Genomic DNA, 4,578 nt, shown 5'->3' with positions numbered 1-4,578 from the left:
CTTATTATCCGCTAGTAGTTGCCCAAAGCTCAGAAATGGCTCAGACCAAAGCTTTTTTCATCCGCGGATGGGTGCGTCATCGGCCCCGGTTCAACGTTCATCGTTGCGTGCTGCGTACAGAGTGGGTTATCTGTACCAAACAGTCAGTATTTCATTCTGCTGGTTGTGGTAGAGCTTTACAGCAAGGCGAAGACTGTGTGTGCTCGATGAGAAACTGATTGCCGCTGCATGTGCGCATTTCCGGACGATGGGACAATGCTGCGTCACAGCTCGGCTCGGTTCGGCCTCCCAGGCACGTCGCAAAAGTGGTGGCTTGTTTTACGGATACACGTCTGCATGAGCGGCGTATCGCTGCATGTTTTAATTGAGCGGTGAAGGTGAGATTTTATTGCCCCCAAGACGCGTGTCGCATTGATCTAAGCCTTCCGTTCCGCTCCCTTTGCTGCGTGTTTTGCTTACTGCGTCGTATTACCGCACCAACGTTCGCTGAACGTGCTTTAGCTGTTATTACAGTGATGTTCCTATTGTCAGTGGGATCTTTCTCATGAACATGTTAAATGCTTAAGTTGTAAATTTCCAACCTCACATTGACTCCTTTCAGTGGCAAATGAAGCGCGAGTAAAATATGGGAATCATGAACAGGGCGAGATTTATTGGAGCGAAGCTATATCGTAGATATTTTCACTTCTCAGACGCAATAACTTCTAAATACTAGCAATCCCAATTTGAATTGCTTACCTAAGCTCTTACAGGTTGGCGTTCTAGCGCTAGCGTTATGCCGTTCGTTTGTTTTTGTTGTTCTTTGACGCTGATATGTAGTACTTTGTTAGCAAGATCTTTTACCCTTTTATAATCTCACCGCGTCTCGTTTGGAGACCTACGCTCAGGTCATTTTGTTATCACGAGGATTTCATGAAGACCGTGACGAATGAGCGGTGGTCGCTCTCCTACACTTATTTTTCATTGTCGTGAAGCGTCATGTAAGTAATCGTGAATTAATAAAGCCTGGCTTTCTATGCAGCACAGCTTCACTCATTTATGCCCTTAGTGAAATGCCTCAAACCATGTGGTTCTATCCATGTGCTTGCCGAATTCACTTGAAGGCCCTTGTTCGCAAACGTGCCCGAAGAAATAAGCCCCAGAATGCGTTTACATGACGCGCGACGAAAGACTAGGCTAACGACGACGGAGACAGAACGATGCTATGATAAGGTGGTTAAAGATGCCGTAACATTTCAGTTAACGTAAAACGACAGTAGAAATCCATGTCAAGTAAAGTTGACTGAACAGTTACGGTGTGTATTTTTTCTGCCTTATCCGAGCATCGTTCTGTCTCCGTCGTTGTTGGCCTTGTTTTTCGTTCACAAGTAAAAAGACAATCAAATGCCCCGCCAAAAGTACGTCACTGTGACGTCACAAGCAACGTCGCGTGTTTGTTGTGCCTCACAGTTCGCAGGGGGCGCTGGGAAACTAAAGCCTCGCTCAGAGTCGACACGCAGGCTTCTATGGGAGTTACGCTACCATTTGTTCTTCTACCATGGTGGATGCGCAAAGGGCTTTACTGGGGCGTCCTCTTTGAAATGGGGTGACGGCAGTTTCCACCACGCTCGGCTATTTTCTTTGTATTTCTCGAACCAATTTGTCAAACTTCTCTAGATTTTTTTTTACAATGATGATGATGATGATGCAGGCTGCCGAGTGCCATCTATTAAATGCAAAGGAAACCTCTGCTTATAGCGCCATGCATGCGCGGCGGCGGCAGAACGAAGTAAAGACAACGCACTTGGACAGCGTCGGTCGCCATTTCGCCAGTCCTATTTTGTTGCTGTTTAAGTGCTTCGCTACGACCTTTGCATTATTTCGTGCGTGCTGTGCATTTTCTGCGCGTTGTGCGACGGGGCGTTACGCTAGCTACACGGCCGGTTTTAAGCTCAAAGTCGTGGAGCATGCTTTGGAGCATGGCAATCGCGCGGCTGGACGGCATTTTAGTGTAGACCCCGTGCGTGTGCGCTACTGGAGGAATCAACAAGAGGAACTCAGAGCGATGAAGAAAGATCGCCGGGCCTTTCGCGGGCCGAAGCAGGGCAAGTTTCCTCGCGTCGAGGAAGAAGTTCTGAGCTATGTGAAGAGGCTCCGCAACGAAGGATGTGCCGTATCCCACGAGCTGATACAGAATCACGCGCGGGCCACTGCAAGAAGTCACGGCATTGCCGCGAGTGAATTTAAGGCGACCAGTGGTTGGACGACTCGTTTCATGCGCCGGAACGGGTTGTGCCTCCGTGAGGACAAAAAGTTCCTGCTGTCGCAAATCGGGAACGCGGACCAGACGCCTATAAACTTTGACATGCCAAGAAACAGCACTGTCGATATGAAAGGTGCGAAAAGTGTGCAATGCATGTGTCGCTTGGCTCGTCGCTCGGATCTGCCGAAATACAAAATTTCGCTCGTTCGCCCGGAAGTAACCGCACGTCACTGCCGCTCATTTCGCATGCTTTCTTTATTTTGCTGTGTTGCATTGTGATTGTGCATTACCGCGTAAAGATTTCGCTTTGTACGAACAATGGTGGATAGCCAAGGATTCAAAGAACGTCTAATCGCAACCGAAACAACAATAGAACCAAGGGGTCACGTGACTATTCGTGCCGATTACAGTGCAAGTTCACACACATTCGATACGGTTTGCTGTAAATACATTTTACTTTGCCATGTTGTCGCAAAATAACGTTAATTCTTGCAATCGTTATGACTGTTGTTGAATTTGGCAATAGTTTTGCGGTGTACTAAGCCACTATGCCAGCCAAATGCCAGCCAAACAACCTACACAGAGCGTTGTCGCCGTTTCGCTCGGTTCGCGCTGTCGCGTGCATGCGTCTTCCCCAGTAGGCGACGGAGCGAACCATGATCGCTTACGCCGCGCCGCCTTGTCGCTTCGCTCACTTTTTCGCTCACATGCGTTTCCCGCTCAGACGACGGGCGCCGAGAAGCAGCGGTGCACCGTGATGTTAGCTGTAACAGCGGACGGCAGGAAGCTGCCGCCGTTCGTCGTCTTCAAAAGAAACTCTGCCAAAGGGAACTCTTCCTGCCGGTATCCACATTCGCGCCCAGGAGAAAGGGTGGATGTCGGCCGAGCTGGTGTCCGACTGGCTGAAAACAGTCTGGGGACGGCGGCCCGGGGCTCTTCTCCTGCCATCGCTGCTTGTTATGGACAGCTTCCGCGGCCATCTGGAAAAAAATGTCCGCTGCCGAATGAGCGAGTTACGCACGGACCTCGCTATCATCCCAGGTGGCTTGACATCAGAGCTGCAGCCCCTTGATGTTTCCATTAATAAGCCCTTTAAGGACAACGTGCGCCGGCTCTATACAGAGTGGATGGCCGCGGGAAACCACGACCTGACTCCCGCAGGTAAGATTAGAAGGCCCACCATCGACATGCTCTGTCGATGGATTCTAGAAGCATGGAGTGTGATTCCCAGCGAGATGGTCGTCCGCAGCTTCAAAAAGACTGGCATCTCCAACAGCCTCGACGGCAGTGAAGACGACGCGCTGTGGGAAGACGACGACGCCGACGAAGTCGCAAGCGATATGAGTTGAAGCGTGGATTCAGATAGCGAGCCCGAGTGAGACAGACCATAAGCAGCCAGCAGCATGAAAATAAAAATGAATTTTTAATTCACATTCGTCGCGTACGTGTTTTTACTATAAAGGTAAGGTTGGGATTGCGATTTTCCTATCTTCATTGTGACATGAAATTTCGACCTAAAAAATATCTAAATTTTTTTTCCCGCGTAATGAACCCTCCCCCCAAATTTATGTCAGCTTATCTGGAAAAAAGGTGGGTTCATTACGCGAGTAAATACGGTATAGCCTTTTTCCCCTTCAAAGTCATTACTTTATGGCCTTCTGTGGCTGCTCAAATTATTGCTTGAGCTATCTTAGTTTCAACACACTGGCGATAGGCCCTGCATGACTTTCCAACACTTTTGAAAACACATTTAGTGACTGGCACCTAAGTGGCATTACCTCCATAAGAGTTCCAAGTGTGCTTTTGTCTGTGGTAGGCATGACAGGCTAGATGGTGAAGCACCTGCTTGTATTCACAGCAGAATCACTAGAAACAAACCGTGTAGTTTGTTGCAGCTGGACAAGTTTCCAATGGCTCGTAGTCATCATCATCGGCCAGATTGCACCCATTTTGTCTTCTTGATTTCCACTAAAATGTAATTAACTCGTTATTTCTCTAACTCACTCTATGCGCTTCCTATTAACGTTACACCTACCATTTTCTGTTCCATAGTCATCTGCGTTGTTCTCAACTTAAATAAAACCCTTTTCGTTAGCCTTCAGGTTTCAGCTCCATAGGTGAGTAAGTGTAAGATGCAACAGCTGTATACCTTCCTCTTGAGCAATACCGGTAAGCTACTAGTCATAATCTGAGAATACTTGCCAAATGCACTCCATCCCAATCTTATTCTAGTTATTTCCCTTTCACGATCTACATCTGCGGTTACTACCTGTCCTAAGTAAACATATTCGTCTACTACTTCCAGTGCTTCGCTACCTCATAGTAGTTTGGTGTGC

Source organism: Amblyomma maculatum, chromosome 3 (assembly GCF_055883805.1).
Source record: "Amblyomma maculatum isolate TAMU_Amacu chromosome 3, ASM5588380v1, whole genome shotgun sequence".
Lineage (NCBI taxonomy): Eukaryota > Metazoa > Arthropoda > Arachnida > Ixodida > Ixodidae > Amblyomma > Amblyomma maculatum.
The sequence above is the reverse complement of the archived record's forward strand: the minus strand, read 5'-3'. Positions refer to the sequence as shown.